Here is a 16611-nt window from a genome sequence, read left to right on the forward strand (position 1 = left end):
TAAAAGGTGATGGTATATTCTTGTGGCAAAGCACCCCTCTCATTAAAACCCAAGGCCCAGCTGAGCCTCTCCAAGAGCAGGCAGGTGAGCAGGACTGGGAGCAATGTCTAGGCCTCACCAGCTAGCAGGAAGGGGGCCCACATTTCCCTTTCCTAGAATGAGAGGCTTTGAAGGAGCAGAATCCTGGCTGAAATTTGTTACCCTGTGGAGTCTCCATATGCAGAATAGCCCAGCCTTCACAGGAACCCAGAAGGGAGGACAGAGCTGAAGGTGCACTTCCCAGGTCCATATAGAAGTGGTGCAATTAAGAAACAATTCTGCTTTCAGAAAGGACTTCTACTTGGGTTATCTCCATATGCCTTTAGATCATTTTGTCCTTGGGAGGCAGCGTTGTCTTGAACTGGGTCAGTGGTAAAAAAGCTTAAATATCTTTATATGCAGTATTACCCCAGTGCTATGGTTTATCTGAAGTGTATCTATAGCCACACCTCTAAAGTTCTATACTGGGAATCTCCCTTACCCCTCCACAAGATGTACATGGTAGAGTAACCCAGACCCTCATCCTTGAGCAACTCCAACCATTGCCTGGCAAACATGAGGAAATCAAGGGCTAAGATTCAATGTTCTCCCTGGGTGTGAAAGTACCAAGTGGTGCCCCCAATGACTTCCTCAAGCTCCAGACACCCTTTTCCAGATGCCCTCATGATACAACAGTAGCTCATGCCTCATAACCAGATTCGGCTGCCCCTGTAGGTATAACCCCTTCTGCCTGCCAATCTACTGGCAGGAACCTGGTCACTGCTACAGGCTGAATATCCCTTATTCAAAATGTTTGGGAACAGAAGTATCTTTAGGGTTTTTTTTTTTTTTTTGAATTTGAGTATTTGCATTCACATGAGAAATCTTGGATGGGACAATCTAAACAACTTCATGTATACTTTCACCTAAAGGTTACTTTATATGATATTTGTGCTTGAAACAAAGTTGATACAAAACCATCAGGAAGTAAAGGTGTCACTATCTCAACCACCCATGTGGACAATCTATAGTTTAGTATCATTCTTGACTTTGAGTTTGTATGCCACTGATAAGCGTGATTACTTTCCTATTCATATGGCATTTAACAGTGAAAAGACATACAACTGATATAATGAAAAGTGCTTGGGGTAACTAGGCCCAGTAGCATCACCAGAATACCTGCATCAGCTGTTAACACAAGTGGGCTTTTGGTCTACCTACGATGCTGTTTTTGATTAAAAGGTTACACTACATTTTTTTTACATAAGAAAACTTTAGGCAGTTGAAGGACCAGGAAAATGGGCCCTTTAGGGATGAGACATTCTGCTGAATGGCTTTTTAATGCTTCCTCGAGAGTCATCTACCTCATTTAAACAGTCATTTTTATTGATAAAATAAGGAGACTGATACAACTTAAGAGCAGTATCTAGAGGGAAATTTATAGCAACAAATGCCCACCAGAGAAGTAAGGAAATACCTAAAATTGACACCCTATCGTCAAAATTGAAAGAGCTAGAGGAGCAAGATCAAAAAAAACTCAAAAGGTAGCAGAAGCCAAGAAATAACTAAGATCAGAGCAGGAGTGAAGGAGATAGAGACACAAAAAACCCTTCAAAAAAATCAATAAATCCAGGAGCTGGTTTTTGAAAAGATCAACAAAATAGACCACTAGCTAGATTAGTAAAAAGAAAAGGGAGAAGAATCAAATAGATGCAATAAAAAAAGATAAAGGGGATATCACCACTGACTCCACAGAAATACAAACTACCATCAGATTACTACAACTCCATGCACATAAACCAGTAAACCTGGAAGAAATGGATAAATTCCTGGACACTTGCACCCTCCCAAGCCTAAACTAGGAAGAAGTTGAAACTTTGAACAGACCAATAACAAGGGCTGAAGTTGAGGCAGCAATTAGCCTACCAACCAAAAGTCCAGGTCCAGATGGGTTCACAGCTGAATTCTACCAGATGTACAAAGAGGAGCTGGTACCATTCCTTCTGAAACTATTCCAAACAATACAGAAAGAGGGAATCCTTCCCAAATCATTTTATGAGACCAACATCATCCTGATACTAAAACCCAGCAGAGACTCAGCAAAAAAGAACTTCAGGCCAATATCCATGATGAATGTAGATGCAAAAATCTTGAATAAAATACTGGCAAACAGATTACAACAGCACATCAAAATTCATCCATCACGATCAAGTAGGCTTCATCCCAGGGATGCAGGGCTGGTTCAACATACACAAGTCTATAAATGTAATCCACCACATAAACAGAACCAAAGACAAAAACCACATGATTATCTTAATAGATTGCAGAGAAGGCCTTTGACAAAATTCAACAGCCCTTTATGCTAAAAACTCTCAATAAACTAGGTATCAAAGAAACATATCTCAAAATAAAAGCTATTTACAACAAACTTACAGCCGGTATCATACTGAATGGGCAAAAACTGGAAGCATTCCCTTTGAAATCCTGCACTAGAAAAGGATGCCCTCTGTCACCACTCCTATTCAATATAGTATTGGAAGTTCTAGCCAGAGCAATTAGGCAAGAAAAAACAGCATGTGAGCATCTGCTATGCTGGGTTCCTTTTGAAAACCTACACCCTGCCTCTGTTAACAGCTGCTAGCATGCTGTTCAAAATGTTTTACTCTATTGGTCTAAGGCTATCCTAGTCATGTGGCTGAATTAATGCAATTGCGTTGTGAAAGCACATGGCATAAACACTATTTTAACAACTTCAGCTTGAAGATTAACAGAACAGTTATCAAGGAATAACAATCTGGCTGTTGTCATCCAGTCTAGCTTCCCTGTAGTAAGTACAAGTTACTGGTACAAAATAATAAACTGGGGAAGAGATCCCTATGCCCTTTTGTTAGCACAATAATTGGACTTGTAGGAAATGTCTTAAACAGTGAGGACACAAGCTCTTGGCTACCATGACAAGTTTACACTGTGTCTTCATTAGCACATCCCAGCATAGTTACTGTTCTTGGCAACCTTAATTTCTGTAGGCTTTTCCGTCGGCTGTAGTCATTCAGTGGCAATAATGCTGAAACAGTATTTTGTCAGCATCATTGAGCTGTCCTGGCATCAGACTTTCACAAGAACTGACCTTGGCAGAATGACTAATGAAATTCTTCACTGCTTCGTGATCAGATGTCTTTATAGCCACAAATTTTTGAAAACTTACTGCCATGTCTTTAAAACTTCTGCAGAATGTGTAGGTTTGTTATGCATGTGCCATGGTGGGTTTGCTGCATCCGTTACCCCATCTGTTACGTATTTCTCCTAATGCTATCCCTCCCCAAGCCCCCTCTATCCCTCCATCTATCCAACCTGTAACTCATGATTTTGTTCTAGAGAATTTGAGGAATGCTAATTTTCATACTGCTGAAATTTCTATGAATAAACTTTTGAACATTTATTGTTTCAAAAACTTCTGCAACCAGCCTGTTGAATATTCAGTTTCCTCTAATTTTCAATCCCAGCCCACTTTGGGCTTTGTGATCTTTGCTTGTTTCATAATTGTCACATGTGTTCACTGCCATGCTGACAATCTACTCTTGGCCACGATTACCTTCACTTACAGCTTTATTTAATGTTTTTCTACTATTCACTACTTTCAGCATGAACTTCATTAGCTTTTTTTCTTCAGGTCACATGGTGATAATTCCATATGGTGGTCAATGCTATACTCTTTAAGATGCTTCCCACTCTGCTGTTCAGGTTTTCCAATAGCTTGACTTTCTGTGTTACAGATAAATATAAATCCTGCCTTTTTATCACTGTTATCCACGAGGCTGTCTATAGGACTTGACTCTTCCAACAGTATCTCTATACCAGAGCTTAGAATAATTTGTGATATACATAGCTCTATACATAGCATAGGGCATCATGGGAAACCTGCCATTGGTATGCCCAGCCTGCACACGTGCCATCTTATTACCCTTTGTGGCATGCTTGTATGGGGGAATCTGCATGTGCAGAAAAGATGTATCACAACAGCTAAAGGGGCTGGGAGGGTCTTTTTTCCCTCTTGGAACACAAATGGTGTGCCTGTATTTCGACCTGACACATGGGGTCAGATGTAAAATTTTCAACTTGTATCATGTCAGCACTCAGTTGTGGATTATGCAGCTTTTTAGGTTGCCCAGCCTATATGTGCTTGGTCACTTTGAATCTGACCTCAAATGCCCTTAGTGTATATTGGAAATCTCTCCTACCTTGTTCCAGAGCCAGGACCTTTCACTTAACCTAAGCATGCAGGGATGGGAAGCACCAATTCTGCTAGTGGGTCCCTGGAAGAGAAAGTAATGAGCCAGCCCAACTCATACCTATGGTTCCTAGACCCCTAGACAACATCACAAAGGAATAGGAGAAATAGAGCTATAGACTCTAGTTGGAAACTTGACACAATAGAAACATGGCTTTCTATTAAACAGCAAGCTGCTGAGAAGAGTGTAATGTGCTATTGCAGGAAAAGTGACTGCTTCCTTGAATCATATTTTCTAGTTGTTAGGGCTTAAGTCTCTTAACACTGAGAGCCCATGATGTGACCAGCCTGATTTTCTGACATTGAGGGCCAGCCTCATGAGAAGTCTGCATCTGGTTTTTGTCTTTTCCAGCTTCAAGAAGTATTTGAAAACGACCTGGCCTGCTGCCTCACCTAATCAAAGAACTGTGACAAATGTAAAAGGGGTATAGGCAGGGGGAGGTGATCATCTGATGGTTCTGGTCTGCCCTGAGATGTTTGTAATGACACCAAAACCTGGGCTACTCGAGTATATAGGATGACCCTAGGACTGAACATGGGTTAGAAACACCTTCAAATAACCTCTACTTGATTTCCCAATTTGGTCAAAGTGGCATCCCTCCAAAAGTGTTACGACTCTTCATGAGGAGCCAAGTGGTGTCAAATCTAGTTACTCTGGGATAGGCGTTAGGGATGAGCTCAATGGATGGGACCTAGGGTCAAATTCCTGCGCACTCAAACTTCGTGTTGGTTAAGTCTTTATTATGGGGGCTTTGGGCATCTGTTCTCAATGTGTCTGAGCCTGCTATTTAGTTGGATATAGAGCTCCTGGTCTGGCTGTATTGGCTAGCTTGCCCAACAACCTGTATCACATGAGTCCATGGCCTCTAGAATTTTCCAGAACTCCAATTTGTTGAGGTAGATAGAAAAAGAATGATCAGTTTTTACAGTAAGACTTAGCCTCTCAGGCTCTTGTTAAGGTGTTAGTATCTCTGAAGGCCAAGTTGTAACCTACCGAATTGAAGATGACCACCAAAAAGCAAAACTTGTCTGTTTAAAACTGGAACCATCTTTATATATTCAAATGAATACATCCAGAAATACTATGACCATCTGAAAAAAAGACCCTCTGAGCTCAGAAGACAAGTTGGGCACTTGGTCATTCTAACTTTCTAAAGTTAGAATGACTCCAAGAAAATAGTTTAAACGTTTTGTTTCTGCTTTTTCACTGCAAGGGAGCAACTTTGAAGGCCCAGCTGGGCTCATTCTTAGGAAAAAATATTGTGAAGCAGGGCTTCATTAGCAGGGCCTTACTGCAAGAAGGGGCCAAGTTTTTCCCTTGGTGTATGATCCCTTCTGAAAGGCATTAGCACTAAACGGTATGCCCAGAGCTGGAGATAAGAGCTGCGCCCCTATAGCCTACTGCACTCCAAACCGCCCCACAAGTTGGCAAACATGCATCAAAGAATCTGTAGCTAACTGTGCCTGGTGGCCATATTAGCCAAGAGGCCACCCAGTGCTCTGCAGCCTTCAGAGCTGCGGGACAGACTGGCTACCTAGGTGGGCTGAAAAGCCCCCATGCTGGGTGAGGTGCTGTCTTGGCGTGCAGGCCCACACCTGTGGCATACAGCCTTGAGGATGTGCCTGTGCTTCTAGTCTCCAGCAGCCCTGTGACTCTTGAAGTGTGTCCACCTAAGTACTGTGCAGTCTGAGGGACCTATGCTAGTCTCACGTGGTGCTTACACAAGCATGGATGCTGCCTGCCTGCCCCAGTCTCTGGCCTGTGCATGGGTCAGTCATCTTAGTCCCATGAGAGAGAGATGTATACCTTGAGGAACCCAAGTTCCAATCTTAATGTGCTAAACTTCTCCATGGTATCTTTGTGGACTCAATTCCCCTGAGAAAGGGTTTAATTTCCCCCACAAACACCTTGTAGCTGGCATCCAACAAGATATTCTTTATGGGGTTTGCTTTCAAATGCAGTTATAGGTCCTTCAACTTGTTGAGGCTCAATTTTCAGATGCGTATTTAACCAACATGTGTATGGACTCAGCCAAATGTAGTTTTTGTTAGCCTCAGGTCTAGAAAATAATTTTGGGATTAAAAATGACTTTACAGAAACTTAGACCTTCCTTTGAATTGCTGTTGATGAAAGTCATGTTGGCTCACAATAGATGCTGTCTGTAGCCACTGGGATTTATCCTAATACAGTTCTGAGACTTCCAGTTACCATAGAGCTTTAACCTTTAACTGCTTAAATTGTGGCTTTCCAGTAGCCTTTGACTTACCAATCACCCTACTTAAGGTGGAGAAAGCAGTATGGTAAAGGGGCAGAAGGAAGCTATAGGTATTGTCTGAGTTCCTATGAAAAGGATTATTGGCATGTGCTATAAAATTATCTTTGCAATACTGATGCCATCTTCTGACAAGGAACATCTCATGCTAACCTTACCAAAATGAGTCTGTATAGTTTCTTCCTTTTATAAAAGTTAAAATATTCAAAGTGATGGAAGCCACATTACCTTATGAATGTCTCCAGCTCATTCTGAATCAATTAACCACCATGTGGGTCAATATGGTGGCCTTTGTGAGCAGCCTGGAGACTTTTCAAGGCTCTGCTAGTCATGTAAGCGTGTTAGCATTCAGCCCCTGGTTCAATGTTGACTAAAAGGATTGGCTTCCTCTATAGCCTTATTCTCATGCTTGTGACAAGTATAATTCATAATGGTACGGTCTTGTGGCTTAGCTGGGATTGGAAAATCTTGTGCTTCCAGTCTCTGTAGCCCACAGCTGGTACTGAAGATGCCTTTGACTTCCCAGCACTAAGTGTATGGGATCCTGAGACAGGGCATTTGTGTGAACAGGACCAGCCTACAGATGGTGGGACTCCAACTCTACTTCTGCACAGGATGGCCTTTTCCCAAGAATTCTTTGCTTTAACAATTTTAGAACATGGCCATATGAAGCTGGCATTGTCACTTCCTAGTGCCCAATGTAGCTGCAGATGCTGAGACAAGCTCTTGGGCTTGCTTTTGCCGGGGTAGACCACCCCAGTTGAACTGCCTGAATCTCACGGTGAGTGTCCACTCTCTTAGAAATTCAGATTGTCATTTTTTGTCACTGTCACTAATAAGACTTGTTGAATGAGTTAAATGACAGCAGTTTTAGTGACAAGCCCAGATAGAGGGTGGTTTTTCTTATCTGCAGGTGAACCACTAAGGCTCTTACCTTGGATTCAGATCACTATTTCCTCAGATGACTTCAGAGCCTTCCCCAGACTCTGAGACTGATTATAGCAGCTCTCTAGCCTCCAGTTCGCCATTTGTTTTCATTCCCCTCCTTTCCATGGCTTCTGTTAGTTTCTGAAATCCTAGGTTGATCTAAAGTATCCTGAAAGCAGAAACTTCCATGGCTGTTGCTGGTGAGATTGCATCTTTCAGTCTCTGGTATGATACTGTTGACATATAGCAGCTTCCCTGGAAGTAATGGCTGTTTTCCTTGAAGGAAAGGTATTGCTTTTATCAGAGCTTATGATCAGCCAGAAAAAATTTTAGATGCTTGCTTCTATTGAAATGGCTTTAGGTATTGTCTCTAAAGATCAGATTAACCTCTTGTAACCAGGAACTTCACCCTGGACAATGTTAAAGTTACTAAAATGTGATTTTAGACCCTGTTTGAGTATTCTATGCCATTGACCTTATTCCAGAATTAAAGCCTAAAAGAAAAACACTTCATAATTTAAGGAGAAAATGACAACTGTCCTTTTGCTAACCACTCTGCTTTTAAATCACTTGGTTTCACTTTCATATGGAGTTTTGAGCCACAGATAAGAATTTCTCAGGCAGTAAACCCTTCTAAGCCAGGGGATTTGGGAGTCTAGGGTTTTGAGCTGGGCATCACTAGGACCTTATAGGTCTGGGTTCATTCTCTAAGAACCTGGAGAGACAGGTATTTGATAACAATTTGGAGGAACACTGATAACAAGAGTCTGCTGGGCTGCACAGGTCTCGGATTTGTGGGCCTATCACTGCCTGGCAGTCTGCTGCTTGCACTAAAAGACCAGGGACCATCAGATTGATCCAAAGGCTATGCGCCTGTAGACTGGAAATGTATCTAACAGCTGAGATCTAATCAAGGTGTTAAGTTTATCCTTCACACCTGAGTCTAAGAGCTACTTGATAAATACCTACCAAAAACCTGCCCATCTTCATACCACCATTCTTGAAGCAAGTACATAACTGTACTACTGCAGTGATAGTGACCACTGGTCAGACTAGAAAGTCTTAATGACCAACAGCTACCCCCGTGAATGATTTTTCAAAATACTTGAGACAAGCGTAGGCTTCTCCTGGCCAAGATAGAATTACAGGACTAGACTTCCGGCCTGAAACAACTAGAAACAAATACAACATATCAAGAGTCTGAAAGCTGTTCTCTATCAAGAACACAAGACTGATGCCTAAGAGGGGAAATAAAAAAGGTGACCCTGTAACTTGCCCAGCTTATTGGCTGGAGAATGTCCAGAATGCAGCCCAGGCAGAGGCAACACAGCCTTGCAATCTCCCCAAGTTGAATTCTGCCCAGCCCAGGTAGCTACAATTAGGGCAGAATGCTGGAGGGGATGGTCACACATAGAACCCCCCAGAGACCCACAGAAGGTCCCCACTGAATCTTCAGGTGAATGCTGAGCTCCAAATGCATGTGAAGAAACTACCAGAGGCCAGGGAAGAACCACCCAAAGGGACTTAAAGGAAATGATCCTTGGAACTCACATAGCACTTGGAATAATTCTATTCTTAGCCAGAATAGAAACCTAACTCATGGGACATAGGCCAAAGTACTCAAAGGTTTTGTCTCAGTAATGGAATAAGTCCTGGACTAGAGCTATCTTAATCTTGACAAAGCCTAATAGCAAGGCTCAAAAGGATCTAGCTGACCAAGTAACTATCCTAGAATAAGGTACAAGAATAATTCTAGAAATAGAAAAATATCCAAAGTCACAATGTCGGGCATCCAATCAAATGTGCAGGCATACAGAGAACACATATAACTCGTGACTGGATGTGTTGGCTCATGCCTGTAATCCCAACATTTTGGAGGCTGAAGCAAGTGGATTGCTTGAGGCTGAGAGTTTGAGACAAGCCTGAGCCAACATAGTGAGACCTCATCTCTCCACATCTTTACAACTTAGCTGGGCTTGGTGGTATGTGCCTATAGCCCAGCTACTCAGTCTGAGGCAGGAGGATTTCTTGAGCCTGAGAACTTAGAGAATACAGCAAGCTATGGATTGCACCACTACACTCCAGCCTGGGTGACAGAATGAGACCCCATTTCTAAATTACAAAAGTACATCTCATAAGATCAATAAAAACAGATCTAGAAATCATAACTAGAACAGGAACACGAAAACAGATACCTATATCCCGTATGTTTGAGAAAGTAGAAGACTGAACATGTTAAATGGAGGCGTGAAAGATTTGAAAGACAAGATTAGTGACTTCCGAGAAGGTACATGGTATAGCTTACTCATACCTAGGTTAAATGGTGTGGTCTACTGCTCCTAGGCTACAAACCTGTGTGGCATATTACTGAACACCATAGGCAACTGTTAACACAACAGTATTTGCATCTTAAAGCATAGTAAAAACAGGGTGGAAAGGATAAAGTATACCTGCATGGGGCATTTCCCATGAATGGTGCCTGCAGGACTAGAAGCTGCTGTGAGTGACTGACTGTAAAGACCCAGGATGATACTGTACACTACTGTAGACGTCATAAACGTCATACACTTAAGCTACACTAACGTCATAAAACTTTAGTAGTGAGTTACCTTACTGTAACTAAAACTCAACTGTAACTGAAATTTTGGTAATATTTAGCTTAAAACACTGTCCATAATGTTACAAGAATGTCTTTATCCTTATTCTATAAGCTTGTTTCTACTATACCTTTATGTGCTTGTGTCTTAGTTTAGCAAAGTAGCCTTGACCTACACAGGGTCAGGATCGCCAATGGCACTGTTCCCTACTGCTATACCTTGTCCCGCTGGAAGATCTTCAGAGGCAATAACATGGATGGGGCTGTCATCTCCTGTGATCACCATGCGTCATTCTAGAATGCCTCCCGAAGGACCTGCCTGTGGCTGTCTTACAGTTAACTTTATATGTAGAAGGAAATACTTGGAGTAGACAAACCAATAAGCAGTCACTTAAGTATCATGTATTGCACAAAACTGTATGCTATACTTTATGTTAGGTTTGTTCACACCAGCATTGCTTCAAACATCAGTAATGCATTGTACCACGTTATGACAGCTATGACATCACTAGGCAACGGGAATTTCCAGCTCCACTAATCTTACGGGAACATCGTTGCATACATGGTCCACTGAGTGGAGCACTGTGCTATGACAGTAACTGGAGTCCCCAAAGGTGGGGGACAAAAACATGGCCACAGTGTTCCAAACTTCATAAAAATCACAAACCCATAGATCCCAGGAGCTCATTGAACTTCAAGAAACATGACGAATTGTTGCTTGCTTTTAAGCAGTCTTATTTAAAATGATGCCCAAGGTCTTCTGGCTTGAATTGCTTCTAAAGAAATGTTTCTCATTCTTCACATTATACTTTAAAATTCCCTTAGCTAAGGTATACCATGAGGTATTGAGAAAATCTGGCAACCTACTTACTCCTAGTGAATCTTATGCAAAAACCAAACAATTCTTACAGCTTCTGTTTTTTCCATCTCTAATCATCAGCAGACTTGTATTATGGTATAAGAAATGCTAAAGAAATTCAGGTAGGAAAATGCCAAGTAAATCACCAAATAGTAAATGTGTAGGTCAATACTTCATCAATTTATTTTAAAGATAACTCAGTTTAAAACAATGTATCACAGGGTCTATAACATGTAGAAATAAAATGACTATAGCACAATGGCTGGGAGAAGAGAGAAATACAGCTTCTTGTATGTGAAATGGCATAAAATAGGTAGACTGGGAGTTTAAGCATACTGTAATCCCTAGAGCAACCAAAAGTTACACTAAAAAGTAGACAAAGGAGATAGAATAATGAAAGCAGGCAGAAAAATGAAAACAAATTACAAAAAATGACATTTAAATCCAAACACAAAATAAATGTCTCAAATAACACTACTAAAGTGTATGGATTATCAAAGTTCATAAGAATGTTTCTTGTAGACAGCCTATAGTTGAGTCTTTATCCAAAGACACAAATGGTTAATGATGGGAAGATATTCCATGCTAACAGAAGTCAGAAGAAAGCTGGAGTGGCTATATCAATATCAAAACATCTTGGAGTACGGAGTGTTACCAGGCATGAAGCCACTCTGTGATGACAGTATTAGACTAGATATCTAACACTCAAATTTGGAGTTGATACACTCAATTTCCTTTCGTTACTGCTTACAAACCAGCTGTAGCTGCAGAATTTTTTCCAATGTGTCAGAGCTGAGGTTAGAGCAGCTAACAGAACTAGCTCATCTAACAAAAATGCTATGTTAAATGGAATAAGCTAGTCTTTGGTTAAGCACTTTGCCTTTTAAACATGAAGAAAAGACCAAAGTGAACACTTGGCTTATTAGTGGCATTAAGGGAAAAAGATAGAAAAATGTACAAATAGGAAAAATTTGAGACAACACAAATAGACAGCAAACACAAGGAAATGCATGTTCTCATACAAAACCTTGGATACATTTGTCACACTGACTTAAAAAATCCAGGTTGGCAAGAATGGGGAGGGGCATCTTACACAAACAAACATGAAGAAATGATTTCCTTAAACAGGGATAGTAAATATTTAGATACCAGAGTCTTTAGTCCTTCCTGGTTACACATTGTCTATACTTACCCAAACTCATGTAGTCTTTTAGAAATTGAGATTATGCTGTTTCCAGGCCAAAATTAGGTATCCACTGTGTTGGGATCTCCAAACAATACCTAGTGTCAATGATTGACAATTAGGACTCACAGTACAGCCATGGCTGTGCTCATGGCTATTGTTTACACGATGAAAGATCCAAAGCACAATCTGCTAAGAGAAAAGGCACTGGGGCAAGTTCTGGAAGAAAACACAAGCTTGAGTGCCCTCTCCCAGTGCAGTCACCCAGCATGGGCTGAACTCCCCCAGCTATGAGTACAACTCATGATGTGTCTTCTGCCAGGGAAGCCTGTTAGAAACTCAGTGGCTAAGGTTTTAATTGAGGTCTAGCCACAATAGGCATCCACTGCTTTAGTACATATTCAAATCCTAAAGTCCAAGAAAAGGTGTTCATCATATGCCATATTGATTGCACGAGTGACTTACGCACAATGAATCATTCTCACCAGGGAGTGATGGGAACTTGCAAAAAAAAACCCAAGTTCAAGTGAGCATCCTGCTATGGTCACTCTTCAATGCACCTGCCTTCCCAGATTGGGCCACTTCCCTTTCTCTGCATCCTTAGAGTCCTTTTGCTGAGAATCTGTTCACTGAAAACCTGTCTTTTGGATGTGTTGTTGCTGTTCCCTTGTGAATTCCGGGTTCTACAAATAGAAATCCCCACAGGAGCCCATTTTAGTAGTCTCTAGGATCAGACTTATGATTAGTACTTCACTTTGTAGTGTAAGTTGTCAAGGAGGTACCTCCTTGGGATAGTGTTCAACTTAGCTATCAAGTCATGCTAGAAGAATGGGCAATGTGGCTCTGCCACACAACCTCTCAGTAGCATGAAATTTCCTAGCAGAAATCTAGTTCTAGCAAAGCCCTATGCTTGTAGCAGAGCCTAAATGAATTGTAAGAATTGCTGGAGCTTAGTCCATGAATGTGATCCTAGGTTGGAATTGGTTATGAGGAATTTGACATGGTGGTTCCATGCATGGTCAAGAAGTACTGTGTGTATCCTATTGGGAGAAGGCTGAATAACAAATCTCAGAATTGAGAGGACTATCAGCTTATGAAGACATGGCTATGGTAGAGATCCACGTTTGAGCTTCTATATGAATATTGCCTCTGTTTCTGTTCATAAGCAGGTACTATAAGCATGCAGAGTAACTCAATGTTGTTCTATGCACCTAGCTGTCCTAGAGAAGATCCCGTTCAGACCAATAACTTGGGCAAACACCTTTGCCTACTGAGGCCTTTCCACAACAAAATAAGAGAATCACACTGTCCTTTTTCCCCTGAGATGTGCCCTTTGAGCCAGTGGCCCAGAAAGAAGCTCTAAGGAATGATGGGCACAGTCCTCAGCCTCTAAAACATAGCTGGAGACTGACTTGTTCAAATCCAGAATCCTTGGCTATGTGGACCCCTGTAAGGACAGATGTGCTGCCGTACTTGTCACTTCCTTATTCACTCATAGGAACTCGTACCTCTAGGCATGTTCAGAACTGAAGCCAGTTCTAAGTTCTAGCTCTCAAAGAACAAATTTATGCTCTCTAAACCTGGCTCTGTCAATGTCTCAATCTGCCAGCTTTGCTGTTACCTGTGTCCCCTTAATATGGGCCTATCCATCTTAAGATTTCCAGGGTGGACCCGGACTCTTTCCTCACCTGTCTTATTCATGAAACAGCCAAAAAAGCCCATTGAATCCCCAGAGGAAAAGCATGATGCAGGACTGTAGCCGAGGTCCATTTCGCCAAGTTCTTATGAAGAGACTTGACTCAAGATGCCAAGAGAACCAAGTTTTCATTTACCAGCTTGGTATCCTTTTTGTGGAGAAGCTAGTGCCGACAGTAATTGGCAACATCCTTCACCCTCAGGCAGCAGCATGAATCCTAAAGAGCCTGTGCCAAGAGAACCAAGAGTTCTTTTGGTTACTGAACACCTAAAGAGCGAGCAACAGAAGGGTCTTCCCTCACCAGGAAGAGCATAGCTCTCCAACAGTCCTGTGAGTATACCCTCAGACCAAAGTTTTCTTGGGCTGGAATAATCCTCTTACCTATACCTAAGGGGAAGATGAAGATGAAGTTAAGCATTCCGTCATGGCTTGTACAAATGTCAAATGTGTTTAAATGTACATGTATCTCTTCTGATTCTAAATTATCCCTGAAAGTGGGATATGGACTCCTGCTATCCATAGTTTTAGATGGGGAAAATAATGCAATCTCAGCCACCCTAAAACCCCAATCAATTTCCCCCATGTAAAAAACCCTCTTAAAACCCCTAACAATCTAAAGAACTCAAAAAAAAAAAATGACCATTGTTTTTCTAAATAACATTTAATGAACTAATTAGGTATCTGTACAGTACACAATGGTATTATAGACAGTACAGCATGAATTATGACTTGCTTCTACATCACAATAAATACTACAAATAGTGATGGTGTGAACGCAAATGCTAGCATACTTCAAAGTGAAACTATGGGCTTCATCAATGGAATGTTTAGTCACTTTGCTCTTCAGGTTGAAGGGGAATGAGAGTTCACTAGAGAACAAATGAGAAAGTTAGCCAAGAGTCGACCACCTCTGAAGTCGAGGAATGGTGGTCCTGTGGCCCGAAGTGGATGAATGTGGTCTACCATCTGAAGTCATAGAACAGGAGTCGTAGGGTATGTTATATTCTGTTTGCAATTATGTGGCTTGAGACTTTGTGTGCTCTTGCAAGTGAGTAATCATGACAAGAGAAGCATTCAAACAAGTTATGATTGCAGTTCAAGGATTTTAAGGGTTTGGCATTATCTAGCCTCTTTTTCTAGTGATAAGTATCAAACTGAATGTATTCTTCAATGGCAATTTCTTGGCTCTTGCTAATGAAAGTGGGTTTAGTTGACTATAAATGTTAAATAGTCACTATTTAAAATTCTGCAGTCCTAGAAGTTTCTGCGGGGGTCATAATTCTCTGGAAATAGGGAGCTAGACATTGCTTAAATAATTATTGGTTCCTGTGTCCTAATAGATGGAACAGAAATAAAAACCTTAGGTATAGGGACTTCAAGTTCTGGTCATCCCTACATGAATGCAGTGGAATGAGCTCTGAGATACTCTTGAGACTATACAACTAAGTTCCTAGTAGTGGGATTTTTTTCACCTGAGAAGTTAGCTCCACCCCCTCTATGGAAACCTGGGCTGTCTTCTATCCCTGTCCTGTGGGGCTCTGGAATGGCCCTCGGTGGGTCTGAATGTAGATTCTAAGCAAAATGCTCTAGTTCTGCCCAAGGGCCTTTCCAGGATGGATTACTGGGATTGGTGTGGTCAACTTGGTTTTCCCAAAGGGGCATGAATGTGAACCCTCACTGGAGGGTCAGCCCTTCCTTGAGAACTACTATCAATGTCCTTTCTTATAAGGACATCTCCAGTTTGATCTGATGCCTGTACTAAAGCTTATATCCTAGTTGAGTGGGAAGAAGGAAGCTTTGAGTTCCACTTACTTCAAGCAGTGCTATTCTATTCTTCATCGGGAAGTCTACTGGCCTGTGAGCTGACCTTCTCATAATGGTCAACTCACTTTGTGTCTATCTTCTGTCTACACACCAGCTGCCTGGAATACCCCATACAAATATCTCTATCAGGATCCTATCTGGATCAGATGGAGATAGAATCCATCTGATTACCCATAGGCCTGGGCAAGGTTGAGGAAACCAGCAAGAGAAGTTGGTGTGTCCCTCTGCTGTCTCAGGACTTCATGACCACCCCACCCCTCCCAGAGCTGAGAGGATGGGGGAAGTAACCAGTGCTCCTGGGCCTGACTGTGAGCTGTTATGGAAACCGAGGTCATAAAGGGAAGTGGCCCCTAGCTGGGGGGAGAAGGTGATGGACTACCTAACCTCCCTTCACTTGTCTTTCCATCCCCTGCTGGTACCTCACTGACTGCATTACTCACTCTTGCCCTGTCTTCCAGGTGAAGACAAACAGGTGATCCTCTCTGAGCACAGGACATGAAGAAGTTCTCAGGGAAGGGCTGACCCTCTGAAAATGTTTCTTATGAGGACATCTTCACTTCAATCTGATACATGAAGTGATCTCTCTCCTTGGATCTGATTCCTAAACACTGTCCTTGCGTACCAAAGCTTATATCCTGGTCGAGTGGAAAGAAGGAAGCTTTGAGTCCCAATTACTTCATGCAATACTGTTCTGTCCTTCATCAGGAAGTCTACTGGCCTGCAAGCTGACCTTCTCATAGTCAACTCACCTTCTGTCTACACACCATTTGCATGGAATCCCCCATACAAATACCATGATCAGGATCCTAACTGGAGATAGAATCCATCCCTTATAACCCATAGGCATGGGCAGAGTTGAGGGACAGCAAGAGAAGTTGGCATGTCCCTCTGCTGTCTCAGGGCTTCATAACCACCCCACCCCTCGCAGAGCTGAGAGGATGGGAGAA

At 41.9% G+C, this 16611-nt stretch overlaps 1 long non-coding RNA gene across 1 annotated transcript in view; it reads right to left on the reverse strand.

The window, feature by feature from the left end:
* The window catches only part of LOC135276223 (uncharacterized), a 37495-nt gene extending 21531 nt beyond the window's left edge, over positions 1-15964 (reverse strand). The window contains exons 1-2 of the long non-coding RNA XR_010343771.1: positions 15730-15964; positions 12705-13591 (exon numbers count right to left, since the gene is read on the reverse strand). This is a non-coding gene — a long non-coding RNA (uncharacterized LOC135276223). The remainder of the gene's footprint in view (positions 1-12704; positions 13592-15729) is intronic.
* Between the last annotated feature and the right edge of the window lie 647 nt (positions 15965-16611).

The sequence above is a fragment of the Aotus nancymaae genome, unplaced genomic scaffold (assembly GCF_030222135.1).
Source record: "Aotus nancymaae isolate 86718 unplaced genomic scaffold, 86718_ANA_hifiasm-v0.15.2.pri h1tg000021l, whole genome shotgun sequence".
Lineage (NCBI taxonomy): Eukaryota > Metazoa > Chordata > Mammalia > Primates > Aotidae > Aotus > Aotus nancymaae.